The sequence below is a fragment of the Pseudophryne corroboree genome, chromosome 10 (genome assembly GCF_028390025.1).
Source record: "Pseudophryne corroboree isolate aPseCor3 chromosome 10, aPseCor3.hap2, whole genome shotgun sequence".
NCBI classification, from domain to species: domain Eukaryota; kingdom Metazoa; phylum Chordata; class Amphibia; order Anura; family Myobatrachidae; genus Pseudophryne; species Pseudophryne corroboree.
The window spans coordinates 208,181,116-208,199,165 of NC_086453.1; positions in this window are offsets into that span (position 1 = coordinate 208,181,116).

Genomic DNA, 18,050 nt, shown 5'->3' on the forward strand with positions numbered 1-18,050 from the left:
ATACCCCCAAATCTTTTTCCAACTCTGTTTCCCCTAGGCGTTCCCCATTTAATATGTAGGATGCAAATTTGTTTTTAGCACCAAAATGCATAACCTTGCATTTGTCTGTATTGAACCTCATTTTCCATTTAGACGCCCAGAGTTCAAGTTTAGATAGGTCATTCTGCAAGGACTCCACATCCAATTCTGAATTAATTACCTTACACAGTTTAGTATCATCTGCAAAGATTGACACTGTGCTTTCCAGGCCTATATCTAGGTCATTGATAAATATGTTGAACAGTAGTGGTCCGAGTACGGACCCTTGTGGTATTCCGCTGACTACTGGGGACCAGGTTGAGGACTTCCCGTTGACCACTACTCACTGTACCCTGCTATCCAACCAGCTGCTTATCCATGTGCAAATAGTTTTTCCTAGGCCAATCTCCTTTAATTTGATCATCAGTCTCCTGTGAGGAACTGTATCGAAGGCTTTTGCAAAATCTAGGAAGACCACATCCACTGCTTTTCCTTGATCAAGATTATTGCTCACTTCCTCGTAGAAGCTAATTAAGTTAGTCTGACATGACCTGTCCCTCACAAACCCATGCTGGTTCTTGCTAATAATCCTAGCGGACTTTAGATACTCCTGTATGATGTCCCTTATAATTCCTTCCAATATTTTCCCCACTATAGATGTTAAACTAACTGGTCTGTAGTTTCCCGAAGATTTTTGGATCCCTTTTTAAATAATGGCACTACCTCAGCTATACGCCAATCCTTCGGTACCATGCCTGTTCTAATTGAACTATTGAAAATCAAGTATAGGGGTCGTGCTAGTTGCAAACTAAGCTCCATAAGAACCCTGGGGTGAAGTCCATCAGGACCAGGTGATTTATTAATCTTAATTTTGCTTAGTGTCTCCTGGACTACTTCTTCGCTTAAACAAGTACCTAACCATGAATCATTACTGTCACAATTGTTATAGTCTACTCCCACCATCAGTTCTTCACTGGTGAATACTGATTAAAAGAATTTGTTCAGTATTTCCGCTTTTATTTTGTCATCATTATCAATTCTCCTTATTCATCTTTTAATGGACCTATATTCTCCTTTTTTAACCTTTTACCGTTTATGTATTTAAAAAACTTTTAAGGATTGGTTTTACTCTCTATAGCGATTTGCTTTTCATTTTCCATTTTAGCTGCTCTTATTGCTTTTTTGCATTTCTTGTTACACTCCTTGTAATACTTGAAAGACTCCTCCTTTCCATTAGATTTAAATGCTTTGAAAGACCACTTTTTTTATCCATTTCTGCCTTAACCTTCTTGTTAAGCCACATCGGTTTGAGTTTAATACTCCTGCGTTTACTGCCCATGGGAATAAAGTTATGAATATTGCTATCCAGCAACCCCTTTAAAACATCCCACATTTCCGAAGTGTTCTTGTTATTAAACAGAACCTCCCACTCTATGTCGTTAAGTGCACATCTAAGCATACTGAAATTAGCCTTCCTAAAGTTAAAAGTTTTGGTGGAACCCCTGTAGGTATGTTTCCTGAAACTGATGTCAAATGTGATCATATAGTGATCACTGTTACCCAAAGTCTCCCCAACTTTAGTGTTTGATATAATGTCCACATTATTAGTAATTACTAGATCCAGGGTAGTTTTACCCCTAGTTGGGTCCTCGACTAATTGAGACAAGTAGTGATCCCTAAACATATTTAAGAACCTGCTGCCCCTCGCTTTAGCACATGAATCGTTACTCCAGTTTATATCCGGGTAATTAAAATCCCCAATGACAAGGATGTCCCCCAATCCCGCAGCCGTTTTGATTTGCTGCAATAGTTGTTCTTCCTCATGTATGCTAATAGCCGGCTGTTTGTAGCACGTGCCTATGACTAGTTTTTTGCATCAATTCCCCCACTTGAGATTTCTACCCATAGTGACTCCACATTATCGCCAGTCTCCTCATAGATAACCTCCTTTAAGTATGGTTTAAGTGATGGTTTAACATAAAGACATACACCTCCTCCTCTTTTGTTAGCCCTGTCCCTCCTAAAAAGAGAATACCCCTCCAAGTTAGCAACCCAGTCGTGAGAGTCATCCCACCATGTTTCCGTAATACCTATAATGTCATACTCAGCCTTTGATGCTAACAATTCCAGATCCCCCATTTTACCTGCAAAACTTCTTGCATTTGCAAGCATACATTTTAGTTTATCGGTTCCTTTATTTGTTTGTTTTCCTAAAGATTTCCCATCCTGGTTAACTAGTGCATCCATAGAGTTACTGATACAGACTGTCCTTCTCGCTCCCTCTCCAACCCCACCGTACTTAGTATTACCCACCTTACTTTTCTCTTTGGTCAACCCAATGTTCCCGTCTAAAATCACCGCCCTGACATAAGTATTTTCCCTTAAGTCCCGTACAACATTTTCTATAGTCTGTAATGATGACACATAATTGTTATTATTTAATGCTTTAGCAATACCTTTCTGAACACCCTTAATAGAACCCAAGTAAATACCCTTACCGGCTGCACTTTCCCTCCCCCCCCATTTATCTCACTACCACCATCCCTACTATACTCGCTGCATGACCCATAGTTTCTAGCTAAACCCTCCCCCCAGGCTCCTAGTTTAAAAGCTCCTCCAACCTACTAACCATCCTACCCCCCAGCACCGCAGCCCCTTCCTCATTCAGGTGCAATCCATCACGAGAAAAAATATGGCGCCTGACTGAGAAGTCCGCCCAGTGTTCCAAGAACACAAACCCCTCTTTCCTACACCAGTCTTTGAGCCACACATTTACCTCCCTAATTTCCCTCTGTCTCCCTGGGCTAGTGCGTGGCACTGGTAATATTTTGGAGAAAATTACCTTAGATGTCCTTTTTTTTAGTTTCTGGCCTAAGTCCCTATAATCTTTCTTAAGGACATCTCACCTACCACTAACTTTGTCGTTGGTGCCAACGTGCACCAAGACCGCCGGGTCTTTCCCAGCCCCTCCCAACAACCTATCTACCCGGTCCACGATGTGCCGTACCCGAGCACCCGGGAGACAAAAGACTGTATGGTGATCACGGTCCCGGTAGCAGATTGCCCTATCTGCCTTCCTAATGATAGAGTCCCCTTATAGGTACTGTGTGTGCGTGTGCCAAAAAATGGGTGTGGCCAAATGCCACATGGGGCGTGGCCAAAGAAAATGGGGGCATGATACACATATGGGGGGGGGGGGGGGGCAGATACACATATGATCCCAATAGTGCCAGATACACGTTGCCCCACAGTGCCAGCTATACATTGCCCCACAGTGCCAGATATACATTTCCCCACAGTGCCAGATAAACATTGCCCCGCAGTGCCAGATACACAAATTGTACAATATTGGTTAGTACTGCGCTCAGTCCTGACTATGTGGATATTTATCTGATTCAGAATCTATGCAAATAATTTATATCTTTACCATTTAATGATCCTCTAATCTGAGTGGCTGATTCTGCATACAATAAATGGAGTACAAAACAATAGTGTCAAGCTTATCAAATCCTTTATCTTTTTGACAATTTAATAAAGAGTATAGCATTAATGCCTAAAACTGATGATGAATAGATAAACCTTTTAAATGTCCAACTAAGCAATACTTTGCAAAACCTCTGATAAAATTATAGTGATTTCCCCAGCTCTTAATCAAACAAAAAGTCTCTGGTGATATTCCTTTTAGTTCAATAGCAGACCGCGGCGTCCACACTTTGCAGACCTGCGGGATGCCACAGTCTGCTATTGATCTAAAAGGAATATCTCCAGAGACTTTTTGTTTGATTAAGAGCTGGGGAAATCACTATAATTTTATCAGAGGTTTTTGCAAAATATTGCCGTAGGCGTACCTATAAGACATTTTTTCTACTTGCACCACTGAAAACAATTGATCAGTATAGTATCTGAAGAGGTCAAGCCTTAGCAATAGATTGATTAATACTTACCCTTTAATCCAGGACAATAATCTTTGCAAGGGAGTACGTTCTGGAAACTGGGAATAGATGTTTTAAATTATTATTATTAGATCTGTAACCCTCAGAGAGGAAATTACCACGGAAATCCCTTAGTATATATCACCTTGACTTCCAATAACACTGCAGAATTGATTTACATTAAGGGATTAGCCAGTGAAATAGCTACACTGTGTTAGCTAGTAGAAACTGTATTAGTTCGCACAAATGACTACAGAATATTTATGGTGCAAGAGCAAGGGAAGTATTTGACCGTTAGTCAAAAAGAAACAAAATTAGCAAGGTGATGCATCTATGGTACTAATTTACAATTGGAAACATAGGCGTGCGCAAGGGGGGTGCCTGGTGCGCACAGGCACCCCCTAATGTCCGGCACCCCCCGCACACACGCGCACGCCTGTTGCTGCTGCCGCTGATTCCCTTCTCAGTCTGACACTGAACCTGAAGGGAGGAGAGTGCTGTGCACATCTCACCTGCCCCTCACTATGTGTCCTCGTCTCCGGCAGTCATTTACAATGTCTCTCGGCTGTCAGCCAATCAGAACTCGTGGACCGGCTCTTGATTGGCTGCCGGCACGTGAGCTTTGATTGGCTCGCAAGCCAGCGCCATATTTCAAATGGCCGCCTGAGACAGCCAGGGACTCCCCTCAGTGGCAGAGACGGAAATCGGCGGCACTGGCAACAGAGGAGGGTGAGCACAAATGGGGGCATATGTATCTGGCACCACTGGGGGCATTTATTTATCTGGCACCACTGGGGGCATAACGTATCTGGCACCACTGGGGTCATATGTATCTGCACCACTGGGGGCATTTATGTATCTGGCACCACTGGGGGCATTTATTTATCTGGCACCATTGGGGGCATTTATGTATCTGGCACCGCTGGGGCATATGTATCTGGCACCGCTGGGGGCATTTATGTATGTGGCACCGCTGGGGGCATTTGTGTATATGGCACCACTGGGGGCATATGTATCTGGCACTGCTGGGGGTATTTATGTATCTGGCATCACTGGGGGCATATGTATCTGGCACCGATGGGGGAATTTGTGTATCCGGCACTGCTGGGGGCATTTGTGTATCTGGCACCTCTGGGGGCATGTGTGTATCTGGCACCGCTGGGGGCAAGTGTGTATCTGGCACCACTGGGGGCAAGTGTGTATCTACACCGCTGGGGGCAAGTGTGTATCTGGCACAGGTGGGGGCAAGTGTGTATCTGGCACAGCTGGGTTTATTGAGTAAGGTGCACCGGTGGGGGCATATGTATATATTGCTTTGAGTGCCAATAGGTGGTGGTAGACACGCCCACTAGGTGGTGCTAGACACGCCCAGTAGGTGGTGCTAAACACACCCCTCCGACGGTGCACCCCTAATAAAATGTTCTGCGCACGCCTATGATTGGAAATACAGATTACCAACAGTCTGCAATAATCTACTGCTAGTACTTTGATTCAATGTTGGAGGATAATAACTTTGTTAATAAATAGAACTTGCCTAGTCGACAAGGAAATTTGTGAAAGAGATATTGGTGTAACACCTAAAGAAAACGATTCATGAACGTTCATACAGAATAGTCATTGGAGTTGTTTATAGTGATCAGAACAGATAGAGAGTTATAGCACAGAAACAACCGAAACAAAATATTTGCTTGAACTAGGGAGAAGTTACCGGGCTGGAAGAGTTGCTACTCCTAATTCAATCAAAACTTTATTAAATTGTTCTCAATACATGACCTTCAAGGGCCCCGACTGCGCACAACGAGGTTAAAGTACCCTCATCGGTATATCATTTAAGGTGTAAATTTTATGATTTTTTTTGTGTTTTGCATGCATTGCTTGTGTAATAATATTTTAATGCTTAGGGGACAGTATATACAAACTGCTTACACTGTTGATTTTCTTTGTATACTTTTATATGTGAAACTGTTATTTCAAAATTATATAAAGTAAACCTACATAGAGAGACTTACCTGATGGGTTCATGTCATTATCGGGAAGAGTGGACTGATGAACCTGGAACGATAAAAAAGGTAACAGGTGTAAAGTGTCTGAGAAGATAGATTATATATGTATAATACGACAGAATTATATCCAATTCTACTAAGTTAAAATATACTGTAGGCTGTCCCAAGGTAGCCTATTCTAAAGCTCAAAGCATTGTAAATAGCTTGGGTGGAGGCACTACCTATTGTTACTACCCCATACAGAGGAAAAGGGGGCTACATTTGCAAATGTTATATCTGCCCCAGCTGCAGTACACATGGGAGGTCATTCCGAGTTGATCGCTCACTAGCTACTTTTTGCAGCCATGCAAACGCATAGTCGCCGCCCACAGGGGAGTGTATTTTAGCTGTGCAATTGTGCAAACGCTTGTGCAGCCGAGCAGTACAAAAACAGTTTGTGCAGTTTCTGAGTAGGTCTGAACTTAATCAGCTGCTGCGATCACTTCAGCCTGTCCAGTCCCGGAACTGACGTCAGATTTGGGCTTTCATAGATGTGGTAACTGTTTACCCTGTTGTACCACTTTTAAAAATAATAATCCGAGAAAATTAGTGGATTTTGAAGTAAATGGAATTAAATACAATATCAAACAATTTTTAACTTGTGACTCAAGAAATGTGATTTATTGCTTGAAATGTGTGTGTGGTCTGCTATACGTGGGGAAAACAACTAGGGCTTTAAAAACACGTGTATCAGAGCACATCTATAATATTAGAAAAGGTTTAGATAGTCATTCTGTGTCAAGCCATTGTAAAAAAGTTCATATGTGCGACCCTAATAGCATTGTTTCATTTTGGGCACTGGAGCAGATAGTCGAGAATTGGAGATCAAGGGACCTTGAAAATCGCCTATCTAAATCTGAAATGAGATAGGTGTACAATCTGGGAACCTTGATACCAAACGGCTTAAATGCTAATTTTGAGCTCAAGTGTTTTTTTTGAAAACTAAAATCTAATTTTGTTTTCTGTATATGTAGGATGCATCTAATCAGGAAGTTCCGTGACCGAATGTGGAACGCATGCTGCGGACCAATTATCACGTGATAAGCGTCACGTGACAAGAAATTAATCTTGAGCCCGTCAGCGGTGGACCGTGTATTGCGCTCCATATAACCGGAAGTACGTCCTGACGGAAGTGACGTATCGGGAGCAGTGGAACGCATCGTGCGTTCCACAACAACCGGAAACGGAACAAGGAAACGGAGCAAGATTCAAATGAATGAATCTCATTGGAATCAGCTGTTTTTCATTATTGTAATTAAGGAGGGTATAAGTAGGTGGTTTTGGAAAGACACAAACAACCGTGGCCTGAGGAAGGGAAACCGATACGCGTTGCCAACGGAGGGGTCCCCAGTCGTATTGCACTTTACCACCTATGCCTGAGGATTAAGGACCGTCATCTTTGGAGTATAACCGGGACTCTAATCATGCGCTGGTCAGATTTATTATTCAGACATTGATCCATCTGGTAGGCATGCAAATATACTGGGTTTATCCCCTTGTACTTGTTTTATATCTTTTTAAGTGTGTGTATATTAAAGTTTTTTTACGATATCACATTATGTGAAATAATTTTTTCCATGCAAATCCGCCAGAGTTCTGATGTGGACCATTCAATAAAAGAATCCTTAATCGATTGCTGTTTGCCTTGGAATGTTTTATGCTCCTTAATCTCATTTGATTGAGGGTATTTATTAGAGATGAGCGGGTTCGGTTCCTCGGGATCCGAACCCCCCCGAACTTCACCTATTTTACACGGTTCCAAGGCAGCCTTGGATCTTCCCGCCTTGCTCGGTTAACCAGAACGCGCCCGAACGTCATCATCCCGCTGTCGGATTCTCGCGAGATTCGTATTCTATATAAGGAGCCACGCGTCGCCGCCATTTTCACTCGTGCTTTGCAGATTGAACGGAGAGGACGTGGCTGCATTCTCTCCCTGAAAAGCTCCGTAATCTGTGCTCAGTGTGCTGAAAATATCTGTGCTCAGTGTGCTGCAAATAATCTGTGCTCAGTGTGCTGAAAATATCTACGGTCTCTGCCTGAAAACGCTCCATATCTGTGCTCAGTGTGCTGCAAATATCTGATCAGTGTGCTGCATTGTGGGGACTGGGGACCTCCGGTATATAATATATACTTTTCTATAGCTTCTATACTGCTTGTCAGGACACACATGGGTCACAGTTACACAGCTCTGTACTGATATATACAATAATATATATACTTTTCTATAGCTTCCATACTGCTTGTCAAGACACGTGTCACAGTTACACCGCTCTGTACTGATATACAGTAATATTATATATACTTTTCTATAGCTTCTATACTGCTTGTCAGGACACATGTGTCACAGTTACACCGCTCTGTACTGATATACAGTAATATTATATATACTTTTCTATAGCTTCTATACTGCTTGTCAGGACACATGGGTCACAGTTACACTGCTCTGTACTGATATACAGTAATATTAGATATACTTTTCTATAGCTTCTATACTGCTTGTCAGGACACATGTGTCACAGTTACACCGCTCTGTACTGATATACAGTAATATTATATATACTTTTCTATAGCTTCTATACTGCTTGTCAGGACACATGTGTCACAGTTACACCGCTCTGTACTGATATACAGTAATATTATATATACTTTTCTATAGCTTCTATACTGCTTGTCAGGACACATGTGTCACAGTTACACAGCTCTGTACTGATATATACAATAATATATATATACTTTTCTTATTTTCTATAGCTTCTATACTGCTTGTCAGGACACATTGGTCACAGTTACACCGCTCTGTACTGATATACAGTAATATTATATATACTTTTCTATAGCTTCTATACTGCTTGTCAGGACACATGTGTCACAGTTACACCGCTCTGTACTGATATACAGTAATATTATATATACTTTTCTATAGCTTCTATACTGCTTGTCAGGACACATGTGTCACAGTTACACCGCTCTGTACTGATATACAGTAATATTATATATACTTTTCTATAGCTTCTATACTGCTTGTCAGGACACACATGTGTCACAGTTACTCCGCTCTGTACTGATATACAGTAATATTATATATACTTTTCTATAGCTTCTATACTGCTTGTCAGGACACATGTGTCACAGTTACAGCGCTCTGTACTGATATACAGTAATATTATATATATTTTTCTATAGCTTCTATACTGCTTGTCAGGACACATGTGTCACAGTTACACCGCTCTGTACTGATATACAGTAATATTATATATACTTTTCTATAGCTTCTATACTGCTTGTCAGGACACATGTGTCACAGTTACACCGCTCTGTACTGATATACAGTAATATTATATATACTTTTCTATAGCTTCTATACTGCTTGTCAGGACACGTGTCACAGTTACACCGCTCTGTACTGATATACAGTAATATTATATGTACTTTTCTATAGCTTCTATACTGCTTATCAGGACACATGTGTCACAGTTACAACACTCTGTACTGATATACAGTAATATTATATATACTTTTCTATAGCTTCTATACTGCATGTCAGGACACATGTGTCACAGTTACACCGCTCTGTACTGATATACAGTAATATTATATATACTTTTCTAGAGCTTCTATACTGCTTGTCAGGACACATGTGTCACAGTTACACCGCTCTGTACTGATATACAGTAATATTATATATACTTTTCTATAGCTTCTATACTGCTTGTCAGGACACATGGGTCACAGTTACACCGCTCTGTACTGATATATACAATAATATATATACTTTTCTATAACTTCTATACTGCTTGTCAGGACACATGTGTCACAGTTACACTGCTCTGTACTGATATATACAATAATATATATACTTTTCTATAGCTTCTAGTATTACAGTGCAGCATTTTGGTGACTAACAGTATATAGTTGTACAGTGGGCCATTGCTGTATCTTGCAGCTCTGTGTCACTGCAAGTATCCATCCATTACATTTTCTTCCAGTGATTTGGACCAATAATACCATTGATTAGAATGAATAATTCCAGTGATTTTGTCATTTTCTTCCAGTGATTTGGACCAATAATACCATTGATTAGAACACATAATTCCTGTGATATTGAGGTGTTTGTGTCGCTTAGCTTAGCCGTCCAGCGACCACAGTGCACCTCTTTTTCTCTTTTCTTTGCATCATGTGCTGTTTGGGGCCAATTTTTTGAAGTGCCATCCTGTCTGACACTGCAGTGCCACTCCCAGATGGTGTGTCCACGTGTGTTTTTCCATATGAGATCTCGTCAAGATTACTGTGTAAGTATATGTATTGCCAGTGGTTAATTTTTTATTATTATTTTTTATTTTATATTTTTTATATTTTTATGATACTATCTTCGATGACCATCTCTTATCTTATTTCCACTGAATCTTTCATATGTATACCATTTCTCTCAGTAATAACTGCCTCATGGGAATAAATCCTAATACCGAGGTAGTGATTATAAGTAAATATAACAATATTGGTTGGAAAATTAGAGGGCGTATTAATTCTTATTGATCTCTATTTCTGTATATTCCCTATAAAATAGTGGTCCAAAAATTGGGATGATATTAATTCTGATTTGAGCTAATAGGTAGAGTTGCTTTTAAGGAATATGGCAATTCCAGTTTTTCAAGTGTCGCAACCCACGTTTATATCGGTGTTTAGCCCGTATTCAGTCTGGTTGATAATATAGGAAATATTGCTTTCATTAGGGGTATAATAACCCCAATTTTATTAGAAAGCCTATCAACACAATAACAATCTTATTCAAATAATTCACATCAATTTCACTGAGAAGTGGATTAACATATATCAGAGCATCCCGTTCATTGTTCACACCGTTAAAGGAAATAGTCCTTATTTATTTTACAGTGTGATTCAGCTTCCATATAGGGATATAATAATCCTATTTTCTATATGTAAGGTAATACAACTTTAATAAATCTAGATTCAGTGGTTAATGGTATGAGTAAAATTATTTACTTAATGGCAACATATACCATTCCACTAATATAAATGAGAGGGATTTTTATACATCCAGACAAGTCCAGATCTCTATATATTAAATATAAAACAATCACATGGGAATAGATCTAGTTTATCAATAATATGTTTGTAATATATAAATGGTGATGTAACATAGAGTCAGGATTTTCCAGATATTAATGTCAAAATACTCTGTTATAGCATATGTATATCGCTGTACTGTCTCACTAGCAGCTTTTACAATTGCTGATATACTTCAGCTGCTAGCAGATTTATGAATGCTACCAGTGATTTTGCTACAATGTGCTGAGTTAAATATACTGGTGAGATGCTCCTTCTTAGCTCTCAAAAGTTGCCAGATATATTTGTTACAATGTATAATGTTCCACTAGGGCATGAGGCTGCTTATATCTCACTGAGTGTTATTTATCTGTAACAATTCAGTGATGTAACTATTGTATCTTTCACAGCCACTTGAGTAACTGATATTATTCCAGTGTATTATAACTTATACAGCACATTCCAAATATCGGTAATAGTACTTGGTTATTCTCTACTGCATGTGTTTTATCCAGAGGTATTATAACATACACAATACATTCATTTCATCCCTAATATAAGTAAATATACACATCACAGATAGTCTCTTCACTATCTGCTGACACTGTTAATGTATCTAGTGTAGTTGATATATCACTGTATAACCTCTCCTCTATTGGATTGTATATTGCGGCTATGGTAAGTCCCTCTCATAGGTGGATAACACTTTTGCAATAATATATGTTTCATAACATTATACACACACACACACACACACACACACACGTGGACACGCCGTGCCCAACACGCGTGTTTCACTGCGCTATGGCAGCTTCGTCAGAGAGCAACACGAGCGTCTCCCGAGAACAGAAATAAAGCAGATCTGGATAATCCAATCAGCAGCTTGTTCTAAGTCACATGGATCTATTAGCCAATCGTTATCACATCAGGACCCGATACGTCACGCATAGCCATCAGCCAATGAAGTGCCCTCTTTGGACCCACGTGACGCCGCTGTCCAATGGCGGCTTTAAGATGCCCATCAGGAAGTGTTCTGTCCAGTACTTTCAGGGAAGGGGATTATACCAACACCGCGCCCTTGTCTCTGTATACAATAGTCAGACTACTCGATAATCGGAGTCATCGTCCAGCCTACACTTTATTATTTGGTATTTCCTAAGTCTGTGCCGCATTATTTACTAACGCTGCTCGTCAGTAATCATATCACATGTGTTTTTGTATGGTCATAGCTATTTCCCACCCAATGATATTCTAGATCCATACATGTTCCTGGGCCCACTCCTTGTTTGCAAGCCCTGTAATAAATACAGCCCAGATCGTGTCTCTATTCTAGTAATATGCAGAAATGATGTGATGTATATTATTATACCAAGACAGCATTATTATCACCTGTAGATAACATCTCCATATAAACATCATTTGTTTGAATGACATGGATAATAAGGATATATAAATGAGTATAAATAATATTTTATTTTTATTTTATTAGATATATTGAATATAATTTCCATGTATACTCTAGTCGTTATTAAGTTAAGCATCATATCATTCAGCATCTAATAATGCATATCTTGATAAGAAGGTAAGTATCTGTATGGTAACTAGTATACTATTGATGAATTCCTTGTATTATATTAGAACAGTTGAGTATAGTTTGCAGATATACTCTGATCATAATTGAATTATATATCATATCACTCAGCGTCTAATAATGTATATCTTAATAAGAGGGTAGGTATCTATGGGGTAGGTATACTAAATTAATTACTAGGTAAGTATATATTAGTCAGATATTGGTACTGATAATCTATTCTACCACCTTAGTGAACTAAGGTTGAGTAAATTATATATCATGTTACTGGTCGTGGATTATTTTGTGAGCTAACACAAACCAAAATTTATATTGGATATCAACAATAAATATAGTTTGTTGATGTGAGATCTAATATATCCACTAAACAGTGAGAAGAAACTAGTGTACATACACTTTACGGAAAAAGTGAATGGTGATAGTCATCACCCAAAGGGCAGTGGATAATGTGACTCAAATATAATAGAAATTATAGTGAAAGTGAATGTTTATTTCTCAATGTGTGTGAAAGAAATGTAGGTAGTCAGAAAAGTTTTATTGAAAAAGTGATGTGAAAACCTGTTAAAAAGTGAAAGGAAAGGGATACAAGACAAAAATAGTGAGACGTGACAACCAAAAGTGCTGATGAAGCAATAAAAACATTAGTGACTACGGGTAAGTTGTTTATAACAATCTACCAAAATTATGTGTATATGGTTTGAAAATGTGCAAAGAGGAGGAATGTGCAAAACTTAAAATTATCAGAAATAAATATGGATTTCCTATATTAAATCTACCTCCATTTTTCCTTCTTGTGACCAATACATACTTAATGTAAATGGGCTTAATTCAAGAGTGGGTTGTAGCTATTAGACTCATTCATTCCAAATGGATATCTACCAGGATACATGAGTATAGTTTGAATATGTACAGAGAAGGGGGGGGGGGGGGGGGGGGATGTGCCAACATATAAAATATCTGAGATAAATATATGAGATCTACCTCCACTCTCCCTTCTTGTAACTAATACATGTTTATAAATAGGCTTAATTCAAGAATGGGGTATAGCTATTGGACTCATTCATTCCAAATGGATATGTGCTGTTTAATAGGAAGATCATCTTTGTTTCAAACTTTAGTAATTCTTGATCTAAATCTCCCCCTCTGATGCCAAGTTGTATATGTCTGATCCCAAAGGCTTTAAGTCCTGTTGGGTCCCCGTTGTGATGGTTTAAAAAATGTTTTGCTACTGGTGGTAGAGACTTGAATCTGGCTTGATCTTTCTTAGCATTCCAGATACTTCCAATGTGTTCTAAAATTGTGACTTTTAAAGGTCTGGACGTCTTGCCAACATAATTTTTATGGCAGGGGCATTCTAGATGATATACTGTTCCTATGGAAGTGCATGTAATTTTCGAGGTTATCATCCACTTTTTGTTGTATCTATCCAAAAAATGTTTTGTGGGAATCATAAATTTACACGCTTTACAATTACCACATGGGTAAGACCCCTTCTTCCCTGTGTCATTCATCATGGGTTGTGATAGGTGGCTTTGTACCACCTTGTCCCTCAGAATAGGCGATCTTCTCCAACTGGTTAGTGGTTTGTTTGGAAGTATCTTGACCAAATCATCATCTGTTTGGAGGATTGACCAATGTCTGATTAAGATGTTGTTAATTTCCCTCCAATGCACATTGAAGGTACCTACATATCTAATGGGTTCTTCAGATTTAGTTTTAATTTTAGGTGTTAATTGAGAGTTCCGTTGGTATGTTTCGACTTCTTTAATGGATTTTTTTTATCAGTCTGTTACTATACCCTCTTTTTTTGAAACGTGCACTTAGTTCTTCTTGTCTAGCGTGGAAGGTATCTTCATTTGAGCAGTTTCTTTTTACTCTTAGTAGTTCTCCCTTCGGGATTCCTCTGATGGTAGCTGGGAGATGAGAGCTAGTTGAGTGTAACAGACTATTGGTAGCTGTGGGTTTTCTGTAGAGATCTGTTAATATATTTCCCTCTTCATCAATGTGAATTGTTATGTCTAAGAAATTGATGGATTCTTGACTCGCTTCCAAAGTCAGTTTTAAATTAAGACTGTTTGTATTCAGAATCCTAATGAATTCACTCAACTCTCTGAAGGGGCCTTCCCATAGTATTAGGATATCATCAATATATCTCAAATATACTAGTATGTTATCAGTATATTTTTCTAACGATTCCTGGAAGACCACTTCTCTCTCCCACCACCCCAGGTAGAGGTTGGCGTATGTGGGGGGCACAAGCTGTCCCCATCGCCGTCCCTCTCACCTGGAGGTAGTGGCGCTCGTTACATGTGAAGTAGTTGTGGGATAGTATGAATTTCAATAGTGCTACAAGAAAGTCACTATGATCACTTTGGGTCTCCATATTTAGAAAGTATGTGGTGGCATCAATACCACGATCATGGTGGATGCTTGTATAAAGACTCTCCACGTCACATGTAACGAGCCATACTCCCGGATTAACATTTAAGTTATCCAATTTGTTGAGGACATCCATTGTATCTCGTACATAAGATGGGAGAGTAACAACGTGTTTGCGTAGATAATGATCTACGTAAATGCTCGCATTCTCCGTCAGACTACCCACTCCTGATAGTATGGGTTTACCTGGTGGCTTTTTATCGTTTTTGTGTACTTTTGGCAGAAGGTATAGTGTCAGTGTTTTGGGCTTATGTATATTTAAAAAGTCGAAATTCCTTTAAGTGATGATATTATTGGTATATGCTGTTTGAACCATATTATTATATTGCTGAAGAAATGTATTAGTGGGGTTGAAATAAAGTCTTTTATAGCAATTTTCATCACTTAACTGTCTCTCAAGTTCTTCTATATACATTGTTCTTGACCATAATACAATATTGCCCCCCTTATCTGAGGGATTTATGATGGTATCTTGCCACTTTGATATTTCATTAAGTGCTGTTCTTTCTTCTATGGTCAGATTATCTGTATAGTTCTTATTCTGAAGGTATAATTGATCAAGATCTCTAGATACAAGTCTGTGGAAGACCTCAACTTGGGGACAAATTTTTGTGTCAGGGAAAAAAATTGGATTTTCTCGTTATCCTGGATCTATCCTCTGCCAAGTGGCTGCTTACATGAGTTAAGCAGGGTTCAGTGGATAGTTCTTCCAAAATCTGCAAAGCCGCCAGGTCTTCAGCATCAAAATCGAGTGCCGCAGGGCTTACTTTTTTATATTCCTGTTTAGAGAAGAATTTTTTAAGGAGAATTTTTCTAATGAGAAGTTGAAGATCCTTTTTGCATTCAAAACGATCTGGTCTACATGCCAGTGAAAAGGATAATCCTTGACTTAGAACCGATATTTGATTAGGGGTTAATGATCTTTCTGTTAAATTAATAATTTTCAAATCATCAGTTCTTTCCTCTGGGATTGTATCCCGATGGACTGTTACTTCCTGTACTGTCTCCTCTCCCTTGGTTCCTCTCGCCAATCCAAATCGTCTCTCTTTCTTCTGCCTCCTTTTGCCCTTCCTGATTTTTCGCCCTCCATATTTGGATTGGCTCTGGAATGTCTTGGGGCCTTCTCTAAAAAATCCCGTCTAAATATTTTACTAGTTTTTCCATTAGTGGGACCCTCATTCTCTGAGGAATCCATCTCAGAGGTGGAATAATTAATGGACCATCTGGTCCTATTACGTTGAGTGGGTATATTCCACTTGAACACTCGATTAGAGGCATAGTCCATTTTGTCCCTCTGGAATTTCCTGGGCTTTTTTCAATGATTTCCTTCTCGAACTCTTCCACGTCCTTCCTATATTTTTCATACCTAGTTTGGAATTGCTCTAAGGATTCAACATTTTTACGTTTTTCTCCCAATAGGGTAATCTCTTGATTCAGTTGAGTGAGCATTATTTCGTCATGCTTCATGAGAATTTTTATTAGATCATTGGAGCATTGAGTCAAAACTCCTTCCCATTCTCTTTTCAGAGTCTCGTTTGCTAGTTCATAAGGTGGAAAGAGTTTGGTTCTCAGACCTCTGGGGATTAGTTTATTGCGTAAATAATTGTCAAATGTACTTCTTTTATTTTGTTTCATGAAGGCTGTTTTTAGGTTATAAAGATCATCAATCCAGTTTGGATCATTAGTATCTTGCTGATTGGAATTCGAATTAAAAATAGTCAATATCATTTTTTAGCTTATCTCGTCTATTCTCTAAATCTCTTGCTAAGCTAAATGTAGACATTGTTCCGGAAGGAAACACTGCGGTGTTTGTTATTTATAGGGATTATTTCAAGGTAAATTATTAAATTGAGAGGTGCCAGAGTATACTAGTATACTAGTTACCATACAGATACTTACCTTCTTATCAAGATATGCATTATTAGATGCTGAATGATATGATGCTTAATTTAATAACGACTAGAGTATACATGGAAATTATATTCAATATATCTAATAAAATAAAATATTATTTATACTCATTTATATATCCTTATTATCCATGTCATTCATACAAATGATGTTTACATGGAGATGTTATCTACAGGTGATAATAATGCTGTCTTGGTATAATAATATACATCACATCATTTCTGCATATTACTAGAATAGAGACACGATCTGGGCTGTATTTATTACAGGGCTTGCAAACAAGGAGTGGGCCAAGGAACATGTATGGATCTAGAATATCATTGGGTGGGAAATAGCTATGACCATACAAAAACACATGTGATATGATTACTGACGAGCAGCGTTAGTAAATAATGCGGCACAGACTTAGGAAATACCAAATAATAAAGTGTAGGCTGGACGATGACTCCGATTATCTAGTAGTCTGATTATTGTATACAGAGACAAGGGCGCGGTGTTGGTATAATCCCCTTCCCTGAAAGTACTGGACAGAACACTTCCTGATGTGCATCTTAAAGCCGCCATTGGACAGCGGCGTCACGTGGGTCCAAAGAGGGCGCTTCATTGGCTGATGGCTATGCGTGACGTATCGGGTCCTGATGTGATAACGATTGGCTAATAGATCCATGTGACTTAGAACAAGCTGCTGATTGGATTATCCAGATCTGTTTTATTTCTGTTCTCGGGAGACGCTCGTGTTGCTCCCTGACGAAGCTGCCATAGCGCAGTGAAACACGCGTGTTGGGCACGGCGTGTCCACATGTGTGTGCATAATGTTATGAAACATATATTATTGCAAAAGTGTTATCCACCTATGAGAGGGACTTACCATAGCCGCAATATACAATCCAATAGAGGAGAGGTTATACAGTGATATATCAACTACACTAGATACATTAACAGTGTCAGCAGATAGTGAAGAGACTATCTGTGATGTGTATATTTACTTATATTAGGGATGAAATTAATGCATTGTGTATGTTATAATACCTCTGGATAAAACACATGCAGTAG